The sequence below is a fragment of the Pogona vitticeps genome, chromosome 5, assembly GCF_051106095.1.
Source record: "Pogona vitticeps strain Pit_001003342236 chromosome 5, PviZW2.1, whole genome shotgun sequence".
Taxonomy (NCBI): domain Eukaryota; kingdom Metazoa; phylum Chordata; class Lepidosauria; order Squamata; family Agamidae; genus Pogona; species Pogona vitticeps.
The window spans coordinates 37542190-37557138 of record NC_135787.1 but is presented as its reverse complement, the minus strand read 5'-3'; the positions used below and the strand labels follow the sequence as shown (position 1 = coordinate 37557138).

Here is a 14949-nt window from a genome sequence, read left to right as displayed (position 1 = left end):
AATAAGAATATTTTCCCACTTTCTAGCCTTGTATAAAACAGAGAGGTGACAAGTAATGCTCTGGGTACCAATAAGCCTCAAAGACAATTGATTTATTGATTTACTATTTTAATCCCACCTTTTTCCTTAAAAAAGGGCCAAAGGTGGCTTAAAACAATTAAATGTATTTAAGCTCATAACAGTGAGTAGAGATGAGCATGAACCAGAAAAAATGGCAATTTGTGTTGGTTTGTGGTATGTGATTTGCTAACCACAAACCACATGGAAAATGAACTGATTCATTGTGGTTCAGATCCATATCTGCCCTCCCACTGCCACTACCTTGCTCACCAGCCCCCATTGCCACCATCACCATCACCCCCACCATCACCATCACCGCCATCACCTTGGCCTGCCCAGGTGACCCAGAGAGGTGATGACCACAGTGGAGAAACCAGCTGGAGGATCTGGATCACAGCCTCTATGCATGGACGCGCTGACCAGGGAAGCCCAACAATGTTCCAATGCCAGGAAGTTTCATGGCTTGGTATGCCTGTATGGCTCTCAATGAGCACAATCTCATATCCACAGACTATTCCAATAGTAGCTCTAATCCTTTCCTTTCTTGTTCTGGTTTGTCTAAATTTCACCTGGTGACATAACAACATGCCCTAGAATTATAAGGTCCAACTATAGGTATTCCTTTTAGCCATAGCCATCACATTACTAATCTGGAGTGCTCCATAAACAGTACTCAAATACCCATAATGAAGAAGAGTATCTCAAAGTTGGAGTTACAGAGCCACTTCTCCAATAGGTATTCAACTCTCACAGCAGCTGTGGGGGAACCCTGCCATCTATCCATAAGCCATCTATCCATGTCCAAGAATCCAAAGCAGTTGCTATGTTCTACCCTGTGGGTTGTGTGCTGTTAGGGCTTATGAAGTTAGGGCTTCAGATGCTTTTTTCCCACCCAAGAGAGGGATGATTGCCATGTGCATCTTGAAAGTCTTGTCATAGGTTTGAAGTCCAGAAGCCCTATGAACGGATGAGCACAGCTGCTCAATGGAAATGGAAAAATGATAACAGACAACAACAACAAAAAAAAAACAGAGGTGCTCAATTCCTATTTTAGCTCAGTCTTTTCCCATAGGACAGACTATGAACTTCTAGACAACTGTGAAATGCAAGTGAAGAGAATAGGATTGCAGCTGGAGATTCATAAACGAATATTCAAGGAATACCTTACCACTTTGAACAAGTTCAAATCTTGGATGAACTGCATCCAAGAGTACTGAAAGAATTGGCCAAAGAACTCTTAGAACCGCTGTCCATTATTTTCTTGAAATCATGGGAAACGAGGGAGGTGCCAGATGACTGGAGGAAGGGTAACGCTGTCCCTATTCTCAAAAAGGGCAAACAAGAGGAACCTGGGAATTACAGGCCACTCAGCCTGACATCAATCCCAGGGAAAATTTTGGAACAGATCATAAAGCGGTCATTGTGCAAGCACCTAGAAAACAATGCAGTAATTACTAGAAGCCAACAACGATTTGTCAAGAACAAATCCTGCCAAACTAATCTGATCTCATTTTTTGATTGGGCAACCTCCCTGACAGACAGAGGGAGTGTTTTAGACAAATTATATCTTGACTTTAGTAAAGCTTTTGACACAGTGCCCCATGATATCCTGATTAGCAAGCTAACTAGGTGTGGGCTGGATAGATCAAGTGTCAGGTGGATACACAATTGCCTACAGAATTGTTGTCAGAGGGTGATTTATAACGGCTCCTTCTCCAAATGTGAGAAGTGGGGTACTCCAAGGCTCAGTCCTGGGTCCGGTGCTCTTCAACATTTATATTAATGACTTGGATGAGGGAGTGCAGGGAATACTTGTCAAAGCTGCGGATGACACAAAATAGGGTGGAATAGCTAATATCCTGGAAGACAGAAAAAAAATTCAAAATGATCTTGATAGGCTGGAGCACTGGGCTGAAAACAACAGAATGAAATTCAACAGGGATAAGTGCAAAGTACTGCACCTTGGAAAAATAAACAAAATGCATAGTTCCAAAATGGAGGATACCTGGCTCAGCAATATTACAAGTGAGAAGGATCTTGGAATTGTTGTGGCTCACAAGCTGAACATGAGCCAACAGTGTGATATGGCTATAAAAAAGGCAAGTGGTATTTTAGGATGCATTAATAGAAGTATTGTTTCCAAATCCTTTGAGGTGCTAGTTCCCATATATTCAGCACTGGTTAGGCCTCACCTTGAGAATTGTGTTCAGTTCTGTACCCCATACTTAAGAAGAATGCTGACAAACTAGAAAAAGTTCAGAGGAGGGCAACAAGGACGATCAGGGGGCTGAAAACCAAGTCCTGTGAGGAAAGACTGAAAGAACTGGCCATGTTTAGAAAGCACAACAATATTTGAGAATGCTTGAGGGGAAAAAAAGACAAAGGTGTGATATGATAACATTTTTCAAATACCTGAAAGGCTGTCATACAGAAGAGGGGCAGGATCTGTTCTTGATCATCCCAGAGTGCAGGACATGTAACAATGGGCTCAAGTTAAAGGAAGCCAGTCTTCGACTGAATATCAGGAAAACCTTCCTGTTAGAGCAGTAAGAAAGTGGAACCAATTACCTCGAGATGTGGTGAGTGCTCCAACACTGGAGACATTCAAGAGAAACTTAGACAATGACCTTGCAGAGATCCTTTGATTTGTATTCCTGCATCAAGCAGGGGGTTGGACTTGATGGCCTTATAGGCCCCTTCCAACTTCACTATTCTATGATTCCAATATGCTTTATAGCTAGAGAGTCAGTTTTTTGTGGCAGAGATAAAAGGGCTACAAGCAAATGGCCCCAGTATTTAAATGCAAGTGGGGTAGACCTGACAGGGAAAAAAAAGTGATTCCTAGTCTACTTCACAAGATGTGCCCCAGATTGGTCTGGAGCAGATTTAGTTACATATGCCTGATGACCATGCAGGACCACCACCCATGTCACGTTGGAAGTACAGACCCCCAGTGCAGGTGCTAACTGGACACTCAGGAAGTGGGCAACCTGGTATTTGAAAAGGGCACACAAATATATGTGCAAATTTTGAGGAGAGGGAAGTTTGTATGAAACTGAACAAGCTTTTGAAGTGGAAATATGAGAACCTCAATGAGTTCAAGCTTTACAGAGCCACATATCCTTTGTTAAGACAAATTGTCTCAACAGTATATACTTAATTCAGTAGAATATATTTAATTCATTAAAAGAAACAGGGAAAAAATCCATGCTTTTGAAGTAAAGCTTGATTGACACCTTCAGATAATTTTTCATCTCCTCAGACTATGTGACTGGGGAGTTATTCTGAGGCTCGGGCTCCGTCCCCTCTCAATGTTATCCATGTACATTCTTGGACTAAAATAGCAAGTTTTATCACTTCTGTCTTTTCAGCATCTTACAGAGATAAGGCACATTTGTCACATTTTGAAGAGGGTCTCCCTGACAAAAGCCTCAATCATGCAGAAAGCTGTTTTCAAATTTCCATAAAACAAAGCAGACACCATTTACATGATGAATGGTTCCAAAGAGAAATCTTAGTTGACTACTCAGCTGCTTGATTTTGTTATCACAGATTTGTCCTTCAGTTTTTAACAGAAGGAAAATGAAGGGCTTACAACTAATTGTGCCAGGAAAACAGAGCTAATTTGTTCAGACTGCCAAAAAATAACATAAATGTTTTGTAAGTCATTAGACTCAGGTGTAAATCACATCATATGTAATAACATAACATTATTGATGGGCGTGCTGCCCTCCAACATCCTTAAAAAGAAAACCTTTAGTGAAAGTGGATTTTGAGACTTCAGGAGGATGTTAAGTGGCCAAATATATGTTGTATCTGGGACATAATTGTGGCCATGCTCAAAGGAGCAGTAAATATTATTAAATCATAACTAAGTCAACATATTATTTTATCTATGCTACAATGTAACCATCTGTATGCATATTTCCATCTATATTTCTGGTGAACTAAGAAATTCACAATAGGTTAGATATATATAAAAGAAGTTCCCACCATGGCCAAAAGTTGGGAGATTATCCAAAAATCAGTCCACCAAATGTCAGCTCATGCCAATCAGATTAATGGACCAGAAATAGTTTGCAAAAAAGCAAAGCAAAACAAAACAAAAATGGTTGTTGTAGGTTTTTCGGGCTGTTTGGCCAAGTTCCGAAGGTTTTTCTTCTGAACGTTTCACTAGTCTCTGTGGCTGGCATCTTCAGAGAACAGGAATTAGAACTCTGTCAGCATTCTGGTATAGGATAGTTGAGTATTTGTAGCTGTGGGATCAGCTTTTTGTCCTTTTCAGGAGATTGGGTAATTATGGTGATCAGGGTGTTTTTTTGTTATGGGTGTATTGCTGTAATAAGGGGGGAGAGATGGTCTGTCACTGTGATTGATGGGAGTTGGCCGAGAGGTCCCCTTATGAAAAAAAAAACCACCTCAGATGCCCCATTGACTCTACCTGAGAGATGAAATAATTTTTGCACCACTTGTGCTCCATGAACTCACCCCAACTCTTCTCTTCACACTACCTGCCATGGCCTGGGGCTATTTATATGCCCAAAGCCCACTAACCAAGCTGAAAATTTTTGACCCCCTTGTAGGTCCCTCAGCTATAGGCCTGTACCCACATCAGACAAATGAAATCTGTCATTTCTGTACAGTTCTTGCTGGTGACCTCTTATATCAGGATGCCTTATCACTGACCATGTCCAGCCCTCAGCACACTTCACAATTCATACTATGCCTTGCATGGTCAATGCATCTAGGATTGCAATCAGCTTTCCATACCAAGCGTGGCACAATTTTTGACCATATCAGTTTAAAACACCACCTCTATTGAGGGCGAGAACATACATAAGTTTTGAACCTGTGTGAGGACCACCTTCCCACTTTCTTATCTGCTCCTCACCATAACATAAAGCTGCTGCTGTTTGGGTGCCAAATTTCCAACCCAAAATGCCTGCTTCCTAAAGCCCATGGGAAGTAACAATCCAAAAATGGTATCTCTTGAAGGCTGAGCCATCCTTATGGCGGAATAAATCCCCCGCTGAAATTCCTTTTCCCTCCACAGTCAGAAATGCCCTTAACTGGGCAGAACTCTCTTACTGAACAACGGCCCAACTGATAACTTGGCTTTTTCCGGATTGATTGGTCTTAGATCGGCGGAGATGAAACAAAACTCTGTCTTTGGAGACCTATATGTCGTCCATCTGCAAAATCATCCTCAAATTATCTGATTTGGATGTTCTTACCAACTCACTAGGGACACGGTGGCGCTGCGGGCTAAACCGCAGAAGCCTGTGCTGCAGGGACAGAAGACCAAGCAGTCATAAGATCGAATCCACGCTACGGAGTGAGCGCCCGTCGCTTGTCCCAGCTCCCGCCAACCTAGCGGTTCGAAAGCATGCAAATGCAAGTAGATAAATAGGGACCACTTCGGTGGGAAGGTAACAGCGTTCCGTTTCTAAGTCTCACTGGCCATGTGACCATGGAAGATTGTCTTCGGACAAACGCTGGCTCTATGGCTTGGAAACGGGGATGAGCACCGCCCCCTAGAGTCAAACACGACTGGACAAAAATTGTCAAGGGGAACCTTTACCTTTACCTTTACCTTTACCTTACCAACTCACTAATTCTAAAAGCCCCAAAAATTGCGCATAGTGTTGCTACTTTGAATAATTTGACCTCATCTTGGTCAATACACACCTTGCCCCAAACCTGAAAAAGAATTTGGGGGGGGGGACATAGTGGTGTGCCTATCTACATGCCTAGCCTTCTCATTTGCTCCAACAATGTAATCATTTTTCTGACCCTGAAATCACTATCTGGATCAGGGCAACCGTGCACCTTGGCATAAAAGGCCAGAGCAGACATTCTCCCCTTAATGGTACAGGGAGCCAAAACTTTTGCGATGGAGGTAAACTCAGTACTGCTGTAGATGGTCAACTGCTGTAAGCCATGGACTGACTACTCATGCCTTCTCCACTGCAAAAGGCAAAAAGTTCTTCACAAGCAGCTCCAGGTGCACCTGGTATTGGGAGCGATTGATAACCGATTGTCCTGTGGCTTCACTCCTCCAATGCTCCATACTTCTTGAGGCAATATCTCTGGGTGAGCCTGAGGTTTTGAGGCCAACGTCTTGAGCCAGTCGATCTGTTGACAGGACAGGGCATCAGCCAGCTCATTCTTTACAATGGCAAGCCTGGAACACAATGCTATATCTCAAACAGCGCAGTGTAAAAGCTCTCACCAGTCTCATAACCCTCTGTGATTTTCATGTGATCGTATTAACCACTTGGACTACTGCCATGATGTCACACCAAATTGTGACTGCAGAATTCATCCATCAACCCAAAGCCATAGGGCTCCCAAAATCAGAAAAAAAACCCCAATAATGTAAGATCTTGGGTGACTTCAGAGTCACTCTATTCCATCAGCCACAGGACTGCATACCATTGGCTTCTAAAATAAATGCCATATCCCGTCCTCTGGGCAGGAGAGCAAAGCATCCCCCCCACCATGGAGACTCTGTGCCAAGTCAGAGTGAACCTTTTATAGGGTTTCATTACCAGCTTGATTAGTGATCTGACCCCTTCTGCCTCACCTTGGTCTTGTCTTTTCACCTGGCTAATCCAGAGACAAAAGAACATAATGTACCATTTTCTATACAACAAGAAGATAGGCAAACCTTTTTGCTTTCTCAGATCTCCAAACAATCCTTTTAGCATAGAAACAAACAAATTTGAGATGACTCTTTGGCTGGGGTCTTCATGTCTTATGTACTTTTGATGGTGGTTGTTTCGAGCTATATTGCTATATTTCCTTTGGGGGTCATGGCTTACCTTTAAATCTTTGAGGCATTTATTTTCCACCATTGTATTTAACCTATAATTATCTCTGACAAGTTTTCCAGTTAAAACACTCTCTGAAGTGCATATTGTAAGAGTGTTCTGTTGTTAAAAAAATAATTGCAAATAACAACATATCATGCTCAGTGTGCTGATAACAACCTATGAACAAAAGAAGATGGTTAAAAAAGGCATTACAGAATGACTGGGACAGGATATTGCCTTACACTCCCCAAAATACCCATTTCTGAAAATTCACTGCATTAGTAAGCAAGAATTTATGAATCTCTTAAGTGCAAAGTAGACTGAAATTAGCTGTGGCAATCCACTAAAACCAAACTCATGTGCTGATAAAATATCTTCCTTAACATTAGGTGCTCCCGGAATCTCATCTATAGTCCAGTACGACCCATCCAGTACGACCCATGTTTGATGCACCGTAGACATCCTATTATAATCCCAGCAGTAGGATGGAAATTTGCAGCATATAGTCAATATAAGCAGTGCAACTGAGGCTCAGAAGTTAATCCTAAAATTACTAATTGATTACTAGGTGACTGACTCAAGTAATGGTTGCTTGCTGAGATATCCAGCTGCTATTGTTAAGATAAGCCATTGGTTTTGCCAGTTGACTAACTGCCAAAAGAAACTTTCTTCTCCTGCCATAGTTGCTGGCTGATCAGAATGAACCTGATAATCCTGCCTTCTACTTGAGCAAGGCACAGGAAGAAAAATTAGATCTCCTCTTCAATGGGTAATGATTCGGTACACACAGACTGTAAGCAAGAATCTTGGAAGCATTTCCCCCCAAAATTATTCAGTTCATTCTTCCTATCACCAGTAACTTATTCATGCTGTTTTTATGGTTGCATTAGCCCTGGATCAAACTGAAAAAATCAAATTTCTCACAAGGTACTTGCCCTGCACTGTCCTTTATAGATAAAACAGTGGGAACTTTGGAGTGGGGACTTTGACAATGCAGAAGAAGAGGCAAAGTGCTTGGAGCTTGTGTGATTAGAGTTTAAGATAAAATTATCTGGTAAATTCAGTAAATTTATAACAACATCTCTTATGCTTTCACATCTAGAGACTCAATCACTTCGGGAGGGCAAGTGGTATATACACCTCATTCACCTGTTCTACTGAAAGGAAACCAAGATACATTAACTCAATGGAAGGACCATTTTGATCTGGGAAATTCCACAACTCTGGGGTTAAATCTTTTAAGGTCTAGCAAGATACTCAAAATAAGTAGAACAGTTCCAAGAGCAATGTGGCTGTCTTAGGATTTCAAGACAGGCCACAAGCAGCAATATTTTTAGGTGACATATATGGGTATATAATTCACATAGCTACATCTCCCTAAAGGTAAACAGGGATATAGTTCAAGACTAAATTTAAAGGTGTCAGGGGGATAGTACAGCTGCTAGCTTCATCACACCCTGACTGCATTTGGGCAGAAGAAGAAGTCAGAATTCTTACCCTCTATGTTGATTTCTCTGACTTGCAGTCAATTCAAGTTGCAAGTTTTGATGCCCTTGTAACCAAGCCATGGACAGAAAGTCTATGATTTGTTAAGTTGTTCTTGGTTGCAGTGGGATAACTAGCCAGAGAGCATCAACACAATGTCTCAGCTACAACATTCCAGCTTATCATTATGCACAATCTGAACACACCCACAAATTGAGGAGAATTGGCAAAAATCAGTCCAAAAATCTGCATAAATCATGAGTGGGGACAGAAACAAAGATTTTGTTTTAGGAGAAATGTCCCATAAAATTCAGGTTTTGAGAGTGCATAAAAGGTAAAGGTAAAGGTTCCCCTTGACAATTTTTTTTGTCCAGTCGTGTTCGACTCTAGGGGACGGTGCTCATCCCCGTTTCCAAGACATAGAGCCAGCGTTTTGTCCAAAGACAATCTTCCGTGGTCACATGGCCAGTGCGACTTAGACACGGAATGCTGTTACCTTCCCACCGAGGTGGTCCCTACTGATCTACTTGCATTTGCATGCTTTCGAACCGCTAGGTTGGTGGGAGCTGGGATAAGCGACGGGAGCTCACTCCGTTGCGTGGATTCGATCTTATGACTGCTTGGTCTTCTGACCCTGCAGCACAGGCTTCTGTGGTTTAGCCCGCAGCGCCACCACGTCCCTTAGTTGAGAGTGCATACCATTCACAAAAGCAACAGTTAAAATATGATTATTATTTCAATATCTGGTAAAACCCCTTTTCTTTGTATGCTGCTGAAAATTGTCAAGACAGAATTAAGTAGTTTGCAGTACACAGATTTTCCTCTGTGAGCTAAACATTGTTCAAGCATTTTTGTTTTTCTTTTTAAAGTTACAGTTAAAGAGAGATGACACAAACCTCCTCAAAGACAGTTGGAAAGTTGTTTGTTGGAAAAAAAAGAAGCTTCAGAGATTGAAGGATATCTAGAAGATGATTGACAAATTATTCAGAGAGTAAAGGAGAGGGCCACAATTATCCATTTTTATAAATAATTGCTGCTACCTCCACACCCCTCCCCATGCTGTGAAATATTTCAGTATGCAAGACAAATGATCAAGTTTTTATTCAGTGTTCTCAACATTTACACATTTACATCTCACTCATTTTGTTTCCATTTAGACACATGCTGTTGCTTTCTTCTGTCACCACATTTTTATTCCAAAACAGTAATGAATGTGTTGAATATATGAATGATGCTGATGTTGGTGATCATAGGGATGGAGCACTTGCAAACTGTCTCTTTTTCTTAATATTCCACAAGTTTTCTTTTTCCTTTTATACAAAATTGACTGGATCCTGATATTGAACATCCTAGTACCTCATCGGTTAAACAACGAAATAGACTTTCTCCCTTTATTATGATAACACTGCTGGGCTGGTTATCTTGCCACCCTGCACAGCTGTATACAAATGCCTCCTCTCCTAGTTCCTGCACTTTCAAACACTTTCAATTAGTCTTGGAGCTGATATAGACCAAAGAAAGGTGCAGAGAGTATAAAGAAGCTCAGTAAGTGTCTAATATATTTTATCATGTCTAATGTGCTTAGTATAAATGCATGCATTTATATAAAGTTGAGAGTCCCAGGCCAGGTGTATATATATAATTTTTAAAAAAAACAAAAAGTGAATGATTCAATATCTAATGTGTGGCTTTGTCTTATGCTCAGCTCCTGAAGAAAGCTTCACTGAAACACATGGAGCCAGAGCTTCTTATCGACTCATTTAAAGAAATACAGAATAATGAGCTTGTTTCTACTTTCTACATCCTGAGACTTCGTCTCTCATTTATAATCTGGACTACCCCAGGAAGACGAATCAAGTCAGGATCAAGTAAATTTTAAATTAAATTAATTACAGAAGTGGTCATCATTATTGTCTTGACATAGGTATTGCACATGGGAACGAGTTCATAAGTGAAAATCTAAAATACATAACGCAATGCATCATTAAGCAACTCTGTGAGTTGATGTTTGTTGTTCCAGCTGCATTTCACTTTGGGGGGGGGGAAATATGCTATGATTTGGGTCTTTGAGTTAAAAAAAGTGAAAAATAATATATTGATGAGATGGGTTGAATGCAATTGCACACCAAGGTTGTCTCACTTCGATGATGATGATGGTGTGCCATCACGTCTATTTGACTTATGGCAGCCCTTTCCAGGGTTTTCATAGGTAGAGAGTACTCAGAGGTGGTCTGCCGTTCCCTTCTTCTGGGACTGCGCAGCTTGCCCAAGGCCACACAGGCTGGCTCTTCTCCCAGGAGGCACAGTGGGGAATCAAATTCCCAGCCTCTGGCTCCACAGCCAGAGGCTGAGCTATCCAGCCAGTTAGTTCCACTTTAGCCCCACAGAAAACAAAAAAACATACAGTCAGGAACAATTTACTTAACTATATAGCAGCAATTAGGAAAAGAAAGCAGTGCAGAAAAAAAAAACATGTTTTGCCATTCTTTATACCTATGCTGGTTGGCTTATCAAAGCTTGCCTATAGTAGTAATACCCTAAGGGCAATATTACTTTCCCTAATAGTGCAGTATTTATTTTAATAACAGTTTCTTCATTTGCAGCGTATCTTCATTACAAAACGTTGAAATCTAAAGAGCTGAATTTGTGAGAATGCTGGAATTGAACAGGAATGTTTTGTTTGTTTTACACAACAAACCAATTTTTAAAACAATTTGGGGGCTGCTTTGTGTATTTTATAATGTTAACAATAAAACATGTTTGTATTTGGGGAGAAATTCTCAATTTCTTGTGAGACTGCCAATACTAAAATGAGGCAATAAGGACAGAAAATATCCAGTGTCTGAAATTATGTTGCCCAAGGTATGCCACCTAAGATTGATGATATCAGGGGTCAAGGGATGGGTGTGTGTAAAGTCTTTAATTTCCTGGTTTGGGGGATGATTTTACAGTTTCCCATGATAAGGAGCATCCCAAGAGATCCTCAGCACCTTCCTAGGGTGACAGAGATTGTAAACTTTGATTTTGAAAGAAACAAGAAAAAAAACATGGTGGTTGATAACGTCACCAGTCTTATGTGGCATAACTTAACACTGCTGGAATTCAGCCAGTAAATCTTAGGTGCTATTTTTAGTCATCTGGGATGTTATCACTGTTGTTCTTTGATATTCATTTCCCTCTTCCTACACAAGCTCTGGCTCATAATGCCTTTTGCATTCTGCATTGGTTCTGCATTAGTCAAATTGCTGGGAGAAAGGCAAGATATAAAATGAATGAAGAGTTCCGAATTTCAATAAATGGGCTGCTAAGGATAAAATCTGGATTCACATTTCAGTCTGCATAGCCCTTTGGAGCAAAAAAGTTATTGACTGTTCTTTTGGGAAAAAAAGAAACGGGTGGGTCTGCTTTCAGAATTCCGCTCCTTTTAAGGAGTAGAACAGTGGCACAGTGGTTAGACTGCTATACTGCAGCCAAAACTCTGTCATGACTCGGATTCAGTGCCAGGTAGACAGCTTGAGGTTCACTCAGCCTTCCATCCTTCCATGGTTGGTAAACTGAGTACCCAGCTTGCTGGGGAGAGGACAATGTGTAGCCTGCATAATTAAAATGTAAACTGCCCAGAGAGTGCTTTAAGTGCAATGGGGTGGTATATAACCAGCGTGCTTTGTTTTTCTTTTAATTCAGTAATTATACAGTCTTACACCATACCAAAAAGAAGTGGTAATTTTTCCAGTCTTATCTGAGGACTTAGCCAAGATACCTCTACTTCATACCCATCATAAAACACTTTCTGTCAAAGGCTCCCCATCAGTTCTTCACATCTCCCATAATAAGATGGCCCTTCCCTTCATTTATCTGGGTACTGATGGGAGGAAGAAGCAGTAGATACATGGGGAAAGGAGAGACATGGTCCCCTGACCTTCTTCTGTTTTCCTTCCTTCAGCATGATGAGTACCAGTGCAGAAGGGCTCAAAGCCCATGTGAAATGTAGTTATCCCAAGGGATATGCTAAATGCATTAATTAATAAAGGCAGTGAATGACTAATGTGTCCGTTGTGCTCCATTAAAAAAAAATCAGCAAACCTCGAATCTGAGAGAAAACATAAATGGAGAGCATTTTGTAAGCATTCCCCAATTTAAATATATTTTGAGACTAGGCCTTTAGATAAGTCACTGGAATTCTAACAATGTCTGCTCCCCCATCTTTTCAGCCTCTAAACTGTTCTCTGCAGCAAAAAATACTTTATATAAATGTAAATTCTCCTTCTAGACAAGATGAGGAATTGCTCTATTCTTCTTCTCATCTTTAAGGACAGACAGGAGTTTAATTCGAAGCTCAGATTGTTCTTCTCATTTGCAAGGCCAATTGTCTACACAAAATGAAGCAATGAAGGTAATGATGGAATAAAGCAAGGAAAATGGAGGTGCCAGCTCCTTTGTTTCATTGACAACTGTAATTTTTAAACCTTGGATGGATGTTTGTTTCTGATCTAATATTCAACCAATGATTTGTGCTTTTATGTATTCTTATGGAACACTTTAACTGTATGGAGTGAGGCTTGCCTTATGTTTAACTGGAAATGAGGAATCTTGTGTGACTGCCAAATTCCTCACTGAGATGTCTCAGTGGAGGCAGCCAAAAAGGAGGAGGCCAAGGAAATTAGTAGGTATTTCTCACATTAATAAAAGTCTCAGTGTATTTCTTTTCTTTAATATATCTCTTGGGTATGCATAAAATGCAGCTGACTGGACAGTTCCATGAGCTGGAGTACCTGGCTATAGAGAGATAGATTGTGGGATTCAACCCCTCACTGTGCCTCCTGTGTAGAAACAAGTAAGCTGCACAGTCTAACTGCACAATCAGAAGAAGGGAATAGTAAACTATTTTGAGTACTCTGTACCTAGGAAATTCTGGAAAGGGTTGTCATAGTTTAGAATGGCCTTGATGGCATATAATTATTATTACACATAAACTATAACTCATGGCAAATAACTGATATTGACATTTTGACAATAACCCTGTGGAAAATAAAACAATATAGTATTTTTGTTTTAACTTTGTCTAAATCATATAATGAAAGAATGAAGAAAGGAGCATTTGGTACAATATATGCCAAAAACCTTCACTCCAGCAAGCTTCTCCAAAACGGTGAACTCCCAGTTTCTCATCCTTTGGCTCTTTCTAAAGAACATATTGACAATTGTGCCACTGAACTGTATAGCTCTCAACAACCATTCTAGTAGAATAGTCAAAAATATATGGAACTATCCAACATGGACTTGCTGAAATAGTAGGTCCTGATCTTTCCCTCCAGTTTCTTTGGGGAATCTGAGCAGCTAATACCACCATCAATGGGTCTTAATGGGTAAAAAAGGGACTCCTATGTGTAAATACTTTTGGGTTATTTACTGTCCCTGTGTACAGGGACAGTATCCCAGCTGGCATTGCTAAGTATAACATGAGACCTTTTTGAGATTTATGAAGTTTGCACCTGCAAACACCTGGGTGTGTTTGGTTCATGCATAACGATAAGCTAGAAAAAAATACTTTGTAATAATATCTGGTCTGGATGAAGGTTTGACTTCTTGGTAGATTTTACTGTATTGTTCAAGTATTTAGATCCCACTCCCTCCACAGAAACGTATAGAAGCCATCAGGATTCATGATACTATCATGTTTCTCCCACCCAGAGTTTCTCTTCTGTTTCTATAACACCCTTTCTACCTCTTCTGTGACTTACTGCAAGTAAAAATATCTTGGCTGACATCTTGGGATTTATACATCATATCCTGTAAAGCAATAGACTGCAATGTGATTTGGAAGCAGATTTAGGGGCTCAGGGTGAGATCTTTGTTTGAGGGGAGACAGTTGTGTTACAAGTGTCTGGTGGTGGTAACACATATTACATATTGTGAGACTTGCAGAGTCAGAAAGAGCAAAGCAAAATCCTGTTTTAGTGTTCTTCTGTGCTTGTAAATTTCACTAGACCTAATCAAGCAGCAAAATAGCTTGCTTGGTAGTAGCAAGTCCCAGATTCCCAACAGGCTGCTCTTGACAGCTAGATAGTTGGGTGTATGTGAATGAAATTTAAACAACAGCAGATTCCATCATAATCTGAATGTGGAGTGGTAAATTGATTCCATTCTACAATGCAAAAGTCATAAAAGTTGTCTGGGGAGTAGCATGATGTGTTTGGGGTACATGCTGTAATGTCACCAGAAGTGTCAGATATACAGAAAATCACAATACAGCTCTACTGCAAAAATGTTTGTTTGGGGGGGGGGGATGAAAGAAGATTCAGGATTACTTTACTATGAGAGAAAGTGGTATTTCCTTACTATTTTGACCTAAAGATGCCATAATTCTTAAGCAAAAGTTTTAAAAAGATTGAACATTTTTAGGATATGTGCTAAATTCTGATACCAAGATATGCTAGAAGATTTTAGCCTATTGTGCACGGATTGGTGTGTTTGTGTGTGAGAGAGTTAAAAACAGGTATAAGAAGATACAAGAGAATAGAAAATTATCAGCTATACTGCAGACTGCTGTTCAGCATTATCGTGCCACCATTTCTAGTCAATTCTTTGC

At 40.4% G+C, this 14949-nt stretch overlaps 1 long non-coding RNA gene across 1 annotated transcript; it reads left to right on the top strand.

Annotated features, from left to right (window-relative positions):
• Nucleotides 1-9157: 9157 nt before the first annotated feature.
• LOC144583289 (uncharacterized) lies at nt 9158-14639 on the top strand. Its single transcript, XR_013537001.1, has 2 exons — nt 9158-9905; nt 10066-14639. It is a non-coding gene; the product is annotated as an uncharacterized LOC144583289 (long non-coding RNA).
• Nucleotides 14640-14949: the final 310 nt, after the last annotated feature.